This window comes from Felis catus, chromosome B4, assembly GCF_018350175.1.
Source record: "Felis catus isolate Fca126 chromosome B4, F.catus_Fca126_mat1.0, whole genome shotgun sequence".
NCBI lineage: Eukaryota > Metazoa > Chordata > Mammalia > Carnivora > Felidae > Felis > Felis catus.
Window position 1 is genome coordinate 20,451,378 of NC_058374.1, and position 18,548 is coordinate 20,469,925.

The window sequence follows — 18,548 nt, forward strand, 5'->3', positions numbered from 1 at the left end:
AATTCTTGGTTGGAAATCATTTTCCTTTAGAATTTTGGCAATTTGCTTTTTAGCTTTCAGTGTTTCTGTTAAGAAATGTTGTAAAGTCCTGATTTCTAATATTTTGTATGTGATTGTTCTCTCTGGATTTAGTATTTTTTTATCCAGGTTATTTCTGATATTTTTCATGGTAGTGTGTTTCCCTTCACTCATTGTATTAGGCATACAATGGCCCTTTTGATTTGGCAAATCATGTTAGGGAACTTAAGTTCGGTCAATAGTAGAACTTTTAAAAATTATTTCTTTGATGATTTCATCAGTTCTGTTGTCATTTTTTTTCAGTATTTTTCTTTATTTTCTTTTTTCTTATTATTTTTAATCAAAAAAATTTTTTTAAATTTACATCCAAGTTAGTTAGCATATAGTGCAATAATGATTTCAGGAGTAGATTCCAGTGATTCATTCCCTATGTATAACACCCAGTGCTCATCTCAACAAATGTCTTCCTTAGTGCCCCTTACCCATTTAGCCATCCCCCTACCCACAACCCCTCCAGCAACCCTTAGTTCTCTATATTTAAGAGTCTCTTATTTTTGTCCCCCTTCCTGTTTTTATATTATTTTTGCTTTCCTTCTCATCTGTTTTGTATCTTAAATTCCACATATGAGTGAAGTCATATGATATTTTTCTCCAATTTCGTTTAGCATAATACCCTCTAGTTCCATCCATGTTGTTGCAAATGGCAAGATTTCATTCTTTTTGATTGCGAAGTAATACTCCATTGTATATATATATATACCACATCTTCTTTATCCATTCATCTGTTGTTGGACATTTGGGCTCTTTCCATAGTTTGGCTATTGTCTATAGTGCTGCTATAAACATTGGGGTGCATATGCCCCTTGGAAACAGCATACCTGTATCCCTTGGATAAATACCTAGTAGTGTAATTGGTAGGTGGTTCTATTTTTAACTTTTTTTTTTCAAATGTTTGTTTATTTTTAAGAGCAAGACAAAGCGATAGCAGTGCGGGGGTGGGCAGTGGGGAAGGCGCAGAGCAAGAGGAAGGCACAGAATCCGAAGTAGGCTCCAGGCTCTGAGCTGTCAGCAAAGAGCCTGACGAGGGGCTTGAACTAAAAATCCTGAAATCATGACCTGAGCTGCAGTTGGACGTCCAACCAACTGAGCCACCCAGGTGCCCCCGCCCTTTTTTTTAAACTTTTTGTGGAACCTCCATACTGTTTTCCAGAGTGGCTGCACCAGTTTGCATTCCTACCAAGCAGTGCAAAAGAGATCCTTTTTCTCTGCATCCTTGCCAATATCTGTGGTTGTCTGAGTTGTTAATTTTAGCCGTTCTGACTGGTGTGAGGTGGTATGTCATTGTGGTTTTCATTTGTATTTCCCTGATAATGAGTGATGTTGAGTATTTTTAACTTTTTTTAATCTAGAGAGCATGCGTGTGTGTGCAGGGGTGGTTGGAGGGGCAGAGGGAGAGAGAATTTTAAGCAGGCCCCATGCCCAGTGCAGAGCTGGATGCTGGACTTGATCTCATGACACTGAGATCATGACCTGAACTGAAATCGAGTTGGACACCTAGCTGCCTGAGCCACCCAGGCATCCCTGTATGTTTCTTTATTTGGATGTTGGCCTTTTTTTTTTTTTTTTTAAAACATATTGTCAAATTTGTTTCCATACAACACCCAGTGCTCATCCCAACAAGTGCCCTTCTCAAATCCCATCACTCACTTTCCCCTCTCCCTAGCCCCCATCAACCCTCAGTTTGTTCTCTGTAAGATGTTGGCCTTTTTGAACTAATTTTCCAATTTTTAATATTTTGTGTTTAAGGTTTTTTTTTTGGTTCTACTTTTTTTTTTTTTAATGTTTATTTTTTCAGAGAGAGAGAGAGAGAGAGAGAGAGAGAGAGAGAGAGAGAGAATGAGCAGGGGAGGGTAGAGAGAAAGGGAGACACAGAATATGAAGGAAATTCCAGGCTCTGAGCTGTCAGCACACAGCCTGATGTGGGGCTTGAACCCATGAACTTTGAGATCATGATCTGAGCCGAAGTCGGACGCTTAACTGACTGAACCACCCAGGCGCCCCTTTGGTTCTACTTTTTGAGGCAGTTCCTTACTTTGTCTTCTGACCCTTCACTTAAATTTTTAAAGTCTATTATACTTTTGTGTTCTGTTTTTTATTTTTTATCTTCTGTTTTTATTTCTTGGATGTCTTTATTTCTTTGTTTTTTAGTTGAAGTATAGTTGACATACAAGGTTACATTAGTTCAGGTGTGCAACATAGTGATTCCACGACTCTCTGTGTTATGCTGTGCTCACCACAAGTGTAGCTGCCATCTGTCACCCTACGGTGCTGTGACACAATCACTGAATATATTCCTTCTGCTCTGCCTTTGTATCCCTGTGACTTATTCCATAACTGGAAGCCTGTATCTCCTACTTCCTCTTCACTCATTTTGCCCATTCCCTCAGGGTCTGTTTTTGCTTATTTTCTTTGTTCCTTCATTTGTTTTGTTTAGATTCCGCATTTAAACAAAATCATATGGTATTTGTCTTTTTCTGACTTATTTTAGTTAGCCTAATATCCTCTAGGGCCATCCTTGTTGTTGCAAATGGCAAGGTCTCATTCTTTTTTTATGGCTCATTCTTTTTCCATGGACACTTGAGTCGCTTCTGTTATCTTGGCTATTGTAATACTGCAGTAAACATAAAGGTGCGTATATGTTTTTGGATTAGTGTTTTCATTTTCTTTGGGTAAATTCTCAGTAGTGGAATTAGTACGTCATATGGTAATCTATTTTTAATTTTTGAGGAACCTCCATTCTGCTTTCCAATGTGGCTGCACCAATTCATACTGCCACCAACAGTGCACAAGGGTTCCCATTACTCCGTGCATATCCTTGCCAACACTTGTTATTTCTTGTGGTTTTGATACTAGCCATTTTGACTGGTGTAAAGTGATTTCTTATTGTGATTTTAATTTACGTTTCCTTGATGATGAGTGATGTTGAACATCTTTTACTGTCTTTGTCGTTCAATCTGTACGTCTTGTTTGGAAGAATGTCTGTTTCAGGTCTTTTGCCCATTTTTAAAAAATATTTTATTTTTAAGTAATGTCTACACCCAACGTGGGGCTCAAACTCTTGGGATCAAGAGTCACACGCTCCACCAGATGAGCCAGCCAGGTGCCTCAACCTCTGTCCATTTTTAAATTGGATTTTTTGGTGTTAAGTTCTTTTTTTTTCATTTAGCATATTTTTTTAAATTTTTTATTTTTTTAAGTAGGTTCCACACCCAACATGGACCTTGAACTAATGACTCTGAGATTAAGAGTCACATGCTCTTGTCGATTAAGCCAGTCAGGCCACCCCCATTCTTTATAGATTTTGCCTATTAATCCCTTATCAAATACATCATTTGCAAATATTTTTTCCCATTCAGTGAGTTGCCTTTTCTTTTCATTTTGTTGAGGGTTTCCTTTGCTGTACAAAAGGGTTTATTTTGATGTAGTCCCAATAATTTATTTTTGTTTTTTTTTTCACCCTGCCTAAGGAGACCTACCTAGAAAAATGTTTCTATGGTTGATGTCAAAGATATTACTGTCTATGTTTTCTTTTAGGAGTTTTCTGGTTTCAGGTCTCAAATTTTGATCTAATCCATTTTGAGTTTATTTTTGTTTGTGACTAAAAAGGGGTCCGGTTTTGTTCTTTTGCATGTAGCCGTCCAGTTTTCCCAGCACCGTTTGTTGAAGAGACTGTCTTTCCTCCATTGTATGTTCTTGCCTTCTTTGTTGGAGATTACTTGACCATATAAGCGTCGGGTTATTTTTGAGCTCTCTCTTCTGTTCCACTTATCCGTGTGTCTGTTTTTGTGCCGTTGCATACTGTTTTGATTATTATAGCATTGTAATGTATCTTGAACTCTGGGATGGTGTTATCTCCAGCTTTGGTCTTCTCTCTCAAGATTGCTTTGGCTATTTAGTCTTTTGTGGTTTTCCATACAAATTTTAGTTTTATTCTAGTTCTGTGAAAAATGTTGGTATTTTGATAGGGATTATAGCCTGCTTTGGGTAGTATGGATATTTTAACAATATTGCCTCTTCCATTCCATGAGTATGGAATATCTCTTGAATGTTGTATTTCCCTTCATTGTGAAGGTATTAACCAGAAGGTTTTTTTGTTTTGTTTTGTGTCAGTTTTCTGAAGTTTTCTTCTGCTCCTGGGACTCTCTTCCTCAGAAATTCTTTGTATTGTTGTTTTGGCCTGTCCTGTTAGACTTTGCTTAAAAATCTGGTGACTCTTGGAAGTGCTTAGGTGGATCAGTTAGTTAAGCAGCTGACTCTTGAGTTAGGCTGAGGTTATGATCTCAAGGCTGTGAGATTGAGCCGGGTGTTGGGCTCCGCGCCTAGCCTGGATCTTGCCTAAGATCTCCATCTTCCACTTTGTCTACCCCTCCCCCACTCGTGTGTGCACACTCTCTCTCTCAGAAAAAATTAATAAAAAAATAAAAGAATTCCTACACTTGATCTTAGCCAAAAGGCTGAGAAGCGATAAAAAATAAATAAAAGAATTCCTTTAAAAAAGTGTGGTGACTCTTAGGCACCTATTTGAGATTGGAAGCTCTGTGTGCGTGGGCAGGGATTGTTGCTGATTGCCTTCATTTTAGGTGATCTAACTAGATTCTTTTTTTCTTTTTTTCTTTTTTTTTAATTTTTTAACGTTTATTTATTTTTGAGACAGAGAGAGACAGAGCATGAATGGGGGAGGGTCAGAGAGAGGGAGACACAGAATCTGAAACAGGCTCCAGGCTCTGAGCTGTCAGCACAGAGCCTGACGCGGGGCTCGAACTCACGGACCGCGAGATCATGACCTGAGCCGAAGTCGGCCCCTTAACCGACTGAGCCACCCAGGCGCCCCAACTAGATTCTTTTATTAGGAGACCACCAGCTGGTTAGTTTATTGAGAGGGAAGTCTTTCATCTGGTTGGGATTGACAGACCTGGTTACCAGTATTCTTTGAGCCAGATGTTTGCTGGAATTTCCTATTTACAATTAGATTTTCAGTTAATTCTTCTTTTTCAGTATGGTACCCCTTTCCTCAGCTGTGCTTGGTATCCTCAAATCCAGATTTCCTCATTTACCCTTTCTGCAGTTTCTGAGGATGGGGGTAGTTGAGAAGTAGATTAGAGGGGAGTTTGGTTGTTTTTCAGTATATCCCGTCTCTCCTTTTTAGCTTCACCTGAACGCATTCTTTTTGGATACATACACCAGCAGTGTGCATGTGTGACTCCTACCCCCTAGTGCCTGGTACCTAAAATTTCTCCAGTTTCTGGTGCTATGTAGTCTAAGATACATTGCTTTTGGGCTTATCTTATTGCAGCAACCTTTTCTGATTTGTTAAGTCATTTACTCCTTGTCTCCTTTCTAGTTTCCAAAATTTTATAGCTGTTGTCTTCTCTTATGTTCTTTTTCTATTTGTGACTTTATGTCCTTTTACCTCACTTACTGGAGTTCTAGGAAGGAGGGTGGAATTAACTACCTGTGCTCATGATGTGGTCTTCTCCCATTTCTTCCAGGGTCTTGTTTTATGTTTTAGTCTGTCCTTTTTACTTGATTTGTTTCCCCTACTCACTTTACAGACATTTTTGAATCTTCCCATGGATTCTACTTTCCCTTTACATTTTTCCCTTTTCATTTCTTGTCTTTTCTCTTTCCCTAGCGAGCTTCCTGGAAGAATAAAGCTGTAGTTGATACTTCTGCTTCACCTGTCTAGTATAGTCTAGCCTCTTAGTTGTACATAATGATTGAGATACAACTTTGTTGTCATTTTAAGCAGCTGTGTATGAAATCTGTATTTGCTGTAAGACTCTCATCATGGACACTTGTCCATTTCGTCTTTTAGTAATCCTTATATAAAAGTTCGTGTACAAGAAATTCTTTTAATAACTTAGCATCAGGAAAAGTGACTCCCTTGAGGATTTGGTATATTTCCTCCTTTTTGATAGCTCTGGTGATACACATTCTGTTTTTCTTTTTGTTCTGGCTATCAGGCAGCCCAGAACCAAATCTGGTCTTTAGTTACATCAGTTATATTAATCTGATTATTAGTATGTTTGTTTCTTCCTTCTCCTCCTGTGGGGTTTAGGACTTCACCTCTTATCTCTGTTTCTCTGCGTGTTGATTTCATTCTCTCATACTACAGACTCTCTACTTCATGAGGCTGGAACCATGACTGCTGGCAGCTCTTGGCTCTCATCTTCCCAGCCCCTTCTACCAGAAGAAGGGGCTCTCTTGAAGAATCCTGGGAAGGACTCTGATTGGCCTGTCTTGGATCATGTACCCACCATCCCTGTGGCTGGAGTGGGGAGGGTACTATGAATGGCAACCCTCACTAGAACTACATAGTTGGAGTCAGGGGTAAGAGCAGTTTCCCTAAATCAGGGGGATGACCTTCATACTGGCTTTCAATGTTCATTTTTCTATTTTTTGTTGTTATAATACAGGTTGTTAATGTGTGCACTGCCTCAGATCCTTTTCTGAAAAAAATTTGAGTGTAAATAAATAAGTGCGTAAGATATCACAAACTCCTGTTCATTCACCTTTGATATTATTACATTTGGCTCTAAGTCTGCCATTGTTGATTATGCTGTTAACTTCAAATGGGCAAATCTAACATTTTTTTCAGTTTTCATTCTCTTTGATCCACTTGTCAGCATTTAAAACTGTGGTCACTCAGTTGCTCTGTGATCACTAGTGTCGTAAAAACTGATCACTCCATTGCAACTCTCTCTTCTCATGACTTTTGGGAAGCTGCTTTCTTCTAACCTCTTTAAACATATTGCCTTTTGGTTTCCTGTTTGGCGTTACTTCCTTCCTTCCTTCCTTCCTTCCTTTAAAATTTAAGTTACACGATTGCTTTTCTGGCTTGTTTGTTTGATTATCTTAACTCTGTGAAAAATTATGATGTATGCTTGGGGATCTAAGTATTAATAATATCACCTGAATAATTTTTTTCTAGCCTTCAGATCCATATTTGCAATTACCTTCTGGATATCTGTATCTAGGTATCCTAGGCATCTTAAATTTGATTTCTCAGGGAGTCTGGGTGGCCCAGTCGGTCAAGTGGCCGACTTCAGCTCAGGTCATGATCTTGCAGTCTGTGGGTTCGACCCCTGCGTTGGGCTCTGTGCTGACGGCTCAGAGCCTGGAGCCTGCTTCCGATTCTGTGTCTCCCTCTCTCTCTGCCCCTCCCCTGCTTGCTCTCTGTCTCTCTCTCAAAAGTAATAAACATTAAAAAAATTTTTAAATTTGATTTCTTTATGGTCATTGGCATAATTTAAGCTTTATTTATTTATTTTTGTCTGGAGAATTGCAATAGCTTGAATTAACTTACTTAGTTTTTGGTAAGGTGATATATTGACATGGTTCAAAAATATAAAAAGATAAATAGTGGGGGCACTTGGTTGGGTCAGTCCATGGAACATGCGACTCTTGATCTCTTGAGATCATGACCTGAGCTGAAGTTGGATGCTCAACCAACTGAGCCACCCAGGCGCCCCTCCTGTAGTGTATCTTAACTGTTGGTGGAGGGAAACTTTTTTCCCTTGTCCATAGTATTTTTACTATAAGTATTGTATTTCTCACTGACCCCCTTTTTAAATAATTTTTTAAAATGCTTATTTTTTTGGGGGGGAGAGAGAGAGAGAGCACTCGTACACGTGTGCATGCGCAACTTGGGGAGGGACAGAGAGAGAGGGAGACACAGAATCTGAAGCAGGCTCTAGGCTCTGAGCTGTCAGCACAGAACCTGATGCCGGGCTTGAACTCATGGACGCCAAGATCATGACCTGAGCTGAAGTCAGACACTTAACTGATTGAGCCACTCAGGTGCCCATCTTTTGGCACTTTTATGTAGTTTTCAGCCTACAAGTCCTATACACATTTTGTGGATTTATACCTAAGTATTTAATTTTTGGGGAAGCAGTTAGAAGTAGTATTGAATGTTTAATTTTGGTGTCATGGCATGGTAGTAACAATTGATTTTTACCTTAGATTTTGCAACCTTGCTGAATTCTTGTATGAATTACAGGAGTTTTATTACAGATTCCTTGGGATTTTCTTTGTAGGGTTATTATTATTTCTTCCTTCTCAATTTGTACGCCTTTAGTGAAATTTCTGGCTAGAAATCTCAGCATGGTTTGGATTTAAGATTTAAGACCTTTGGGGAAAGGATTGATTCCGTGATGAAAACCACTAAATAGGCTTTTTTGTAGATGATGAAAACCACTGTAGGATTTTTGTAGATGTCTGTATGAAGTTGAAGAAGTTACCTGCATTGTATTCCTATTTTTCTTATGTATGTGTGTATGTATTTATTTAAAAATTTTTAACCTTTATTTTTGAGAGAGAGAGAGACAGAGCACGAGCAAGGGAGGAACAGAGAGAGAGGGAGACACAGAATCTGAAGCAGGCTCCAGGCTCTGAGCTGTCAGCACAGAGCCTGACCCAGGGTTTGAACTCATTAACCATGAGCTTATGACCTGAGCCCAACCCACTGAGCCACCCAGCCGCCCCATTCTTATGTATTTATTTTAAAAAGTCACAAATGGGTGTTGAATTTTGTTAGGTGCTTTTTCTGGCATTAATAGATGTACTTTTTTTTTTTTTTTTTAACCTGTTAATATGGTAGATTACATTCATTGATTTTGAATGTTTAACTTAAGTGGAGTAAGCCCCGCTCGATATGGCACATAACTCTTTTAATGTGTTACAGGATTCTGTTTATATTTTGTGAAGGATTTTTTCATCTCTCTAGTCATGAGAGATACTGGTCTGTAGTGTTCTGTTTTCATGTTCTATATATGGTTTTGGTTTTGGAGTAATACTAGCTTTGTAGAATGAGTTGGGAAAAATGCTGCTTTTTCTGTTTCCTGGAAGAGATTGTATAGAATTGGTGTTAATTCTTTAGATGGTTGGTACAGTTGTCCACTGAAACTACCTGGACCTTCATATTTCTTTTTTGGTAGTTTTTAAGGTACAAATTAAAATTTAAAAATAGTTACAGGGCTATGAGTTTCTGGTTGGCTCATTTGGAAGAGCATATGACTCTTGATTTTGGGGTCATGAGTTCAAGCCCCATATTGGATGTAGAGATTACTAAAAAAAAAAATCAAAAAAACCCCACAAAAAACCCCAAAAAACTTAAAATAGTTACAAGGTTATTCACATTACCAGTTTCATAATTGGTGAGTCAGAGTAGTTTGTGTTTTTCAAGGAAGGGATCCATCTTATCTAAGCTGTCAGTTATGCGTGTGAAGTTGTTCATGGTATTCCCCGATTATCTTTTTGTTGTCTGCAGGTTCTGTGCTGATATCCCCGGTTTCATTTCTGATACTGATTTGTCTTCTTTCCTTTTCTTTGTCAGCGTTGCTAGAGATTTATCAATTTTATTGATCTTTTCAGAGAAGCAGCTCCTTCCTTGTTTTGTTGATTTTTCTTTTTTTTTTTCCTAGTTTAAATTTTACTGACTTCTCTTTATTTTTAATTGCTGTCTGCTTGCTTTGGGTTTATTTTGTTCTTTTTTTAGTTTTCTGTGGTAGAAGCTTCGATTATTGATTTGAGACTCTGACTTTTCTGTGCATGGTTATAAATTTTCCTTTTATTACTGGTTTAGTATGTCCCACAGGTTTTAGGATTTTCACTGAGTTGATTTTTTTTTTTTTCATTTTCTTCACAACTTCCTCTTTCAATATTGTGTCACTTTCTTGTCTCTGTGGTTTCTTTTGTTATTAATTTATTTAAAACATTTTTAATGTTTATTTTTGAGAGAGAGAGAGCGTGTGAGCGCTCGCACAAGTAGGGGAGGGGCAGAGACAGAGGGAAACACAGAATGCAAAGCAGGCTCTAGGGTCTGAGCTGTCAGCACTGAGCCTGATGTGGGGCTCAAATCCACGAACCGTGAGATCACGACCTGAGACAAAGTCAGATGCTTAACCTGAGCCACCCAGGCACCCCAGGCCTCTGATTTCTGATGAGAAATTTGCTCCCAAGTTAATTTTATTGTATAAAGAAAATGTTTTTCTCTGGCTTCTTTTCAAGATATCTTCCTTGTTTTTAGATTTCAGAAGTTTATTTTTTTTTTTCAGCGTTTTTTTTTTTATTATTTATTTTTGGGACAGAGAGAGACAGAGCATGAACGGGGGAGGGGCAGAGAGAGAGGGAGACACAGAATCGGAAACAGGCTCCAGGCTCCAGGCTCCGAGCCATCAGCCCAGAGCCTGACGCGGGGCTCAAACTCATGGACCGTGAGATCGTGACCTGGCTGAAGTCGGACGCTTAACCGACTGTGCCACCCAGGTGCCCCTAGATTTCAGAAGTTTAATCAGGATGTGTTTAGGGGTAGTTGCCTTTTGAATTATCCCTTTTGAGATTTGCTCAGCTTCTTGATTCTGTAGTTTTATGTCTTACCAAAACGGAACATTTTCAGCCATTCTTTTTTTTAATGTTTTATTTATTTTTGAGAGAACGAGCTTGGGGGGGAAGGGCAAAGAGAGAGGGGGACAGAGGATCTGAAGCAGACTCTGAGATGACAGCAGAGAGCCCAGTGTGGGGTTTGAACTCATGAACTATGAGATCGTGACCTGAGGCAAAGTCATATGCTCAGCCACCTGTGTGCCCCCAGTCATTCTTTGTTTGAGTACTTTTTCTTTTTTCTGCTTTAAAAAATTTTTTTAATGTTTATTTTTGGGAGAGAGATGGGGGGGCAGGGAAAGAGGGAGACACAGAATCCGAAGCAGGCTTCAGGCTCTGAGCTGTCAGCACAGAGCCCGACCTGGGGCTCAAACCCATGAACTGTGAGATCATGACCTGAGCCAAAGTTGGATGCTCAACTGACTGAGCCACCCAACTGATTGAGTACTTTTGTAGTCCCGCTTTATATCTCCTTTTCTTCTTGAGACCGATGACATAAATGTTAAGAATTTTTGTTATGGTCCCAAAGGTCTTTGAGGATCTGTTCATTTTTATTTCTTCACACTCTTCCCTGTTGTTTATATTGAATAATTTTGATTGTTATATCATCTAGCTCATGGATTCTTTTACTCTCTTTCCTTGATTCTGCTATTGAAGTCACATATTGAGCTCTTTTTTTTTTTTTTTTTTAATTTTTTTTTTTTTTTTCAACGTTTATTTACTTTTGGGACAGAGAGAGACAGAGCATGAACGGGGGAGGGGCAGAGAGAGAGGGAGACACAGAATCGGAAACAGGCTCCAGGCTCTGAGCCATCAGCCCAGAGCCCGACGCGGGGCTCGAACTCACGGACCGCGAGATCGTGACCTGGCCGAAGTCGGATGCTTAACCGACTGCGCCACCCAGGCGCCCCCATATTGAGCTCTTAATTTTGTTTATTGTACTTTTCAGTTCTAAAATTTTCCATTTGGTTCTTTATATTTTAGATTTTTTTCTGAGGCTTTTTATATTTCATTTCTGTGTTTGTAATTGCTCATGGAATCATTTATTTATTTATATTTTTTAAGTTTATATATTAGAGAATGCAAGCAGGGAAGGGGAAGAGGGAGGGGGAGAGAGAATCCCAAGCAGGCTCCGCATTGTCAGTGTAGGGCGTGATGTGAGGCTTGACCCAAGAACCGTGAGATCATGACCTGAGCCAAGATCAAGAGTCAGATGCTTAACTGACTGAGCCATCTAGGTGCCCCTGGAATCATTTTTTAAAAAAAGATTTAATTTAATCTCTACACCCAGTGTGGGGCTTGAATTTATAATCCTGAGATCAAGAGTTGTATGCTGTACCGGCTGAGCCAGCCAGGCATTCCTCATTTAGTCATTTTTATTATGGGTGCTTTAAAATCTTCATCGGGGGCACCTGGGTGGCTTAGTTGGTTAAGCGTCCGACTTTGGCTCAGGTCATGATCTCATGATATGTGGGTTCGAGCCCCACATTGGGCTCTGTGCTGACAGCTCAGAGTCGAGCCTGCTTTGGATTCTATATCTCCCTCTCTCTCTGCCCCTCCCCTGCTTGCATTCTTTTTCTCTTTCGCTTTCAAAAATAAACATTAAAAAATTTTTTTTTGTTTTTAAATCTTTATCAGAAGATTGTAACATCCTGGGGTGCCTGAGCGGCTCAGTTGGTTGAGTATCCATCCATCTTCGGCTCAGGTCATGATCTCACGGTTGGTGAGTTTGAGCCCCACATTGGGCTCACTGCTGCCAGTGCAGAGCCTGCTTCAGATCCTCTGTCCCTCTTTTCTCTTTGACCCACCCCTACTCATGCTGTCTCTCTTAAGAAGAATAAAAAAAAGGATAATTGTAACCTCTGTCAGATGTTAAAATTACAAATATCTACATGTTGACATCTGTTGATTGTCTTTCATTCAATTTGAGATCTTCTGGTTTTTGTTACGACCAATGATTTTATTTATTTTGAGAGAGAGAGAGAGAGAGCATGGGAGGGGCAGAGAGAGAGGGAGAGAGAATCCCAAGTTGACTCTACACTGCCAGCATGGAGCCTGATGTGGGGCTCAAACCCACAAACCATGAGATCATGACCTCAGCTGAAATCAAGAGTTGGATCCTTAACCAACTGAGCCACCCAGGTGCCCCATGACAAATGATTGAAACCTGAACGTTTTGTGTTTGGGACTTTGCATCTTACACAAACCTGTTTTAGCTGGCTTTTTCTGACACTTGTCTGATTTGAGGAGTTGTGGTTGGCATCTCCTTATGCCAGATGTGGGATGAAGTTCACATTCCCTCTTGGGCCTTTGTTGACTTTTTTTTTTTTTTTAATTTTTTTTTTTTTTTCAACGTTTATTTTATTTTTGGGACAGAGAGAGACAGAGCATGAACGGGGGAGGGGCAGACAGAGAGGGAGACACAGAATCGGAAACAGGCTCCAGGCTCTGAGCCATCAGCCCAGAGCCTGAGGCGGGGCTCGAACTCCCGGACCGTGAGATCGTGACCTGGCTGAAGTCGGACGCTTAACCGACTGCGCCACCCAGGCGCCCCCTTTGTTGACATTTGAGGGAGGCTGCTTGTTAATGCTAAGCAGAGATGCGTATGATGGTGCTCTACCTGATCGCCACAATGGATATGGCTTCATTTACCACTGTGTGTTGGTGAAACTCCTAACTCCTTGCTAGATGTTCTGACACCACCCCAGGGACAGGATCAGTTTCCTTGTTACTGCCAGATGGAGGTGAAAGTCCAGGCTTCCCTTGTTGTCTCCATTGACACAGTGGGGGGACATGCTCATTACCAGCCAGTGAGGTTGAGAATTCTGGTTCCCTGTTTGTTCTGCTCTTACACTACCCCAGGGGTAGTCTTGGAATGACTCATAATCTCACAAGAGTGGATGTCTAGGTTCCTTGCTTGACCATAGCAGGAGTGGGTGGGATCAGCTTTTTCTGTGGTGATGTGCTGGAGTAGAGCAGCTACTGTCTAAAAGTTTTCTTTTCCTAGCTAATATGAGCCCTTCCTGGTTGTTTGTCTAGCAAGAGAGAGGAGTCCTTTCATTTGAGCTTTTTTTGGGGGTGGGGGGGGGGGTCTGTTCTGTGCTTGTCGGTGCTTCTGGGTTGCTGACTTTTTCCAATCAGAGTGGGATATATTAGGCAAAAAGAAAACCTATGGAACCTCAGTGCCATGTTATTCCTTGAGTCCTGTGGTTTCTAGCTAATTTGCCTTCTTAACATTTTTCAGAATGTATTTGTTTTATTTATAGTGTCTACAGGTTTTGCTTGTATTGCCTAAGAGGGAAAAGTACATCTCCATCATGCAGTAAATGGAGGAAGTGTAGCCTTTGATTTCAATGAGTTGGCTCTGTTGTTTTTGATTTATATTTCATTGATTTCTGCTCTGATCCTTATTTCTTCTTTTGTTTTTGTCCTTTAATTTCTTGAGGTACAAGGTGAAGTCATTGATTTGAGATTTCTAACAGGTATTTAGTGCTGTAACTTTTCCCCTCAATTATTGCTTTAACTGCCTTGCACAGATTTTGGTAAGTTTTGTTTTCATTTTCATTCATTTAAAAATAGATTCAATTTTCTCTTTTGGTTTCTTTTTTGACTTATTCGTCAGAGAAAATTCTTTGTATTACTTGAAACCTTTACAATTTATCAGTAGTTGTTTCATGGCCTGAATATAGATCTGTCTTGGTGAATCTTCCATATGTCCTTGAATAGAATGTGTATTTTGCTAGTTTGTGTAGAGTATCCTGTCAATGTCACTTAATGTCAGTTTGTTTGATGGTGTTCTTCTGGTTGATAATGTTGTTCAAAGTTATTATATTCTTACTGATTTTCTGTTTACTCGTTCTACCAGTTGAGAGAAGTTTGTTGAAATCTCCATATATAATTGTGGATTTTCGCATTTCTTTTTGTAGTTCTGTTATTATTACATCATGTAGTTGGAAGCTGTTACTAGATGAATAAATGTTTAGGATTTTTATATTGTCTTAATGAGTTAAAGCCTTTATCTTTGTAAAATGATCCTCTTTTTTCCTGATATTGTTGATTTTTTTTTTATGTCTTTTTATGGAAGTGTAATTAACATAGTGTTACATTAGTTTCAGGGGTACAATATTATTCAACAATTCTATACGTTTCTCAGTGCTCATCAACATAATCATTAATCTAATCACCTTTATTATTGTTCTTATCTATTTTACCCACTTACACTTTACTGTTTTCCATTTTACTCCTCATTCCCCACCTTCCCTTCTGGCAGCCCCCAGTTCTTTGTATTTATGGGTCTGTTTCTGTTTTGTTTGTTCACTTATTGTTTTCTTTTTTAGATTCCACACATAAGCTAAATCATATGGAATTTGTCTTTCCCTGGCTGACTTATTTTAGCATTATACTCTCTAGATTCATTCATGTTGTTGCAAATGGAAAGATTTTATTCTTTTTTTTTTTTTTTTAATGGCTGAGTAATACTCCATTACCTACACATACATGCACACCTTCTTTATTCATCTATCCATAGACACTTTGGTTGCTTCCATATGTTGGCTGTTGTAAATAATACTGCAGTAAACATAGAAGTACATGTATCTTTTTGAATTTGTATTTTTGTTTTATTTCGGTAAATATTCAAGTGGAATTACTGGATTATATGATACTTCTACTTCTAATTTTTTGAGGGATCACTATACTATTTTACACAATGGCTGCATCCGTTGAGTTTCCACCAACAGTGCATGAGGGTTTCTTTTTCTGTATGTCTCTTTTGGAGAAATGTACATTCAGGGCTTTGCCCACTTTTTAATCAGATTTTTTTGTGTGTGTGTGTTGAGTTGTGTAAGTTCTTTGTATTTTATTTTATTTTTATTTTTTAACATTTATTTATTTTTGAGACAGAGAGAGACAGAGCATGAACAGGGGAGGGGCAGAGAGAGAGGGAGACAGAATCTGAAACGGGCTCCAGGCTCTGAGCTGTCAGTACAGAGCCCGACGTGGGGCTCGAACTCGTGGACTGCGAGATCATGACCTGAGCCGAAGTCCGACGCTTAACTGACTGAGCCACCCAGGTGCCCCTCTTTGTATATTTTGAATATTTACCCCTTATCAGATTTATCATGTACAAACATTGTCCCTGTTCAGTGGATTGCTTTTAGTTGAGGGTATCCTTAGCTGTGCGAAAGCATTTTATTTTGATGTAGTCCCAAAGTTTATCCTTGCTTTTATTTATATGCCTGAGGAGACATATCTAGAAAAATTTTTCTATGGCTGATGTCAAAGATATTACTGCCTATGTTTTCTTCTAAGAGTTTTCTGGTTTCAGGTCTTATATTTAGATTTTCAATCTGTTTTGAGTTTTTTTTGTGTGTGGGTGACTAAGAAAGTGGTCCAGTTTTGTTCTTTTTTTTTTTTTTTTTTCAAATGTGTGCTTACTTAGAGTGTGAGTGGGGGGGCGGGGGGGGGGGGACACAGAATCTGAAGCAGGCTCCAGGCTCTGAGCTGTCAGCACAGAGCCTGACGTGGGGCTTGGACCCACAAACTGTGAGGTCATGACCTGAGCTGAAGTTGGATGCTTAACCCGACTGAGCCACCCAGAGCCCCCTCTCTACTTTGTTGTTGATGTATAGAAATGCAACAGAGTTCTGTATATTACTCTATTATTCTTTTATCTTGTGATTTTACTGAATTCATTTACAGTATAATAAAATGATGGAGTCTTTAGAGTTTTGTATGTATAGTATCGTGTCATCTGCAAACAGTGGCAGTTTTACTTCTTCCTTACCAGTTTGGATACTTTTCGTTTCTTTTTCTTGTCTGATTGCTGCAGCTAGGACTTTGGTACTGTGTTGAATAAAATGGTCAGAGTGAACATCCTTGTCTCCTCCCTGATCTTAACAGGAAAAGCTTTTTTTAAATTTGCACTGTTGACTATGATGTTGGCTGTGGGTTTTTCATATATGGCCTTTATTATGTTGAGAAATGTTCCTTCTACACCTACTTTGTTGAGGGTTTTTATCATGAATACATGTTGTACTTTGTCAAATGCCTTTTCTGCATCTATTGACATCATATCATTTTTATCCTTTCTCCTATTAATGTGATGTATCATGTTGATTCATTTGCAAATATTGAACTACACTTGTATCCTAGGAAAAAAATCCCACTTGATTGTGGTGAATAATTCTTGTTGATTATTGTGGGATTCCGTTGGTAATATTTTGTTGAGAATTTTTGCATCTATATTAGATAGGATTGTAGTTCTCTTTTCTTGTAGTGTCTTTATCTGGTTTTTGTATCAGGTTAATGCTGGCCTTGTAAAATAAATTTCGAAGCTTTACTTCCTTTTTTTTTTTTTTGGTAATAGTTTGAGAAGACTAGGTATTAACTCTTCTTTAAATGTTTGGTAGAATTCACCTTTGTTAAACCCACTGTCTTTGTGAAATAAGCCTCCTTTTTCTGATAATATTGATTAAAAAAAATTTTTTTTAATGTTTATTTTATTTTTGAGAGAGAGAGACAGACCACGAGCAGGGGAGGGGCAGAGAGAGAGAGGGAGGCACAGAACCCGAAGCAGGTTCCAGGCTCTGAGCTGTCAGCACAGAGCCTGACTTGGGGCTCGAACCCATGAACCGTGAGATCATGACCTGAGTTGAAGTCAGATGCTCAGCTGACTGAGCCACCCAGGCATCCCGATAATATTGATTTTTAAATCTACTTTAAGTGATATTAATATAACCATTTTTACTTTTTTTGATACTCCATGATGTAATATGAACTGTTTCTCTGTCTGCTTTAAAGATACTTAAAAGTATATTATATAGAAAGATTTTTGCCAATTGTAATCATATGTTTTAGTTTACATTTCTTTCTTTCTTTGGATATATTGACACATGGTTTACATTTCATTATGTTTCTATTGCTTGGTGTTTAAAGAGTGCTTTTGTTCTGTATGCTTATAATATCATTAAGAATGGCAAATTGTTGACATTTTTCCCGATTTTTTTCACCTGCATTATCTCCTTGTTAGTGGCTCCAAATTCAAGTATATTTGGCCTTTTGAAGTTAACCTACAGCTAACTTAAACTCTCTTCATTTATTTTTAAGTAAACTCTACTCTTGGGGCTCAAACTCACGACCCCAAGATCAAGTGTCCTGTGCTCCATTTACTGAGCCAGCCAGGTGCCCCATACTTTGTTAATTTTTTAAAGTATTTTTTCTATGTGTTTCATTTTAGTTATTAGCTATTACTTGATTTCTTGTGCTGTAAATCTTATACAATATCTTTTTCATCTTTTTTTTTTTCAGTATATTTTTCATCTTAGACCTTGGTCATTTTCATCGCTAGAAGTTCAAATTTTTAAAAACTCTTATTCATATTTCTACTTAACATGTTTAATGTTTTTGCCAGCTTTTTGAACAGTGAGTGTATTCACTATAATTGTTTTATAAGATTTGTGTACTAAATTTGTTATGTGTCATTTCAAGATTGGTTTGACTGGTACTTGTTTCATTATTGGATGTAATTTGTTGCTTCTGTGTGTATGTCTTGTAAGTTTGTATTGATTTTTAATCATTGTGAATTTTATCTTGTTATGTTCTCTATTTTAGTATGCCTAAAAATACTTTTTGTACTTTGTTCTGTGACATGGTTATTAGAAAAGTTTGTCCCTTTTGGGTCTTGGTTTTATGTTTTGTTTAGATAGACCAGGGCTCAGTTCAGTCTAGGGTTAACTTTTCCCACTTTCGGAGGCATAATCCTTCTTAGTACTTTGATGCAGTATTAATTATTGGGTGTTTTAATTCTGACTTTCCGAAACAAGCATTATTTGCATCCTTCTGTGAGTTCTGGTGCTGGGGTTATTTCTGATTCAACTGGTGGTTCTCTACCTGGCCTTGAATAGTTCTCTCACATGCAAGTACTGATTACTCAGTATTTTCTAGGACAGGCCTCCGTAGATCTCTTCCTTTTTCTTTTTCTCTAGCTCTCTCCTCAGTGCCAGTATTCCTTTTGAGTTCTAACTGCCTTGGCTTTCTTGGACGCCCAACATTATTTCTTCAACTTGGGGAGACCACATGCCCTGCCT

The 18,548-nt window shown here is 38.7% G+C and overlaps 1 protein-coding gene and 1 pseudogene across 17 annotated transcripts in view; one reads left to right on the forward strand and one right to left on the reverse strand.

Annotated features, from left to right (window-relative positions):
• Nucleotides 1–18,548, forward strand: part of MLLT10 (MLLT10 histone lysine methyltransferase DOT1L cofactor) — a 237,965-nt gene that overhangs the window by 16,466 nt on the left and 202,951 nt on the right. The window contains exon 1 of one of the 17 annotated variants that reach the window (XM_011283629.4): nt 6,223–6,408. The exons of the other annotated variants lie outside the window; for them this stretch is intronic. The gene's annotated coding sequence lies outside the window, so the exon portion shown is untranslated. Of the gene's footprint in view, nt 1–6,222; nt 6,409–18,548 lie in introns of those variants that run through there. 17 annotated transcript variants of the gene reach the window in all.
• LOC111561615 lies at nt 4,455–4,544 on the reverse strand (annotated as a pseudogene).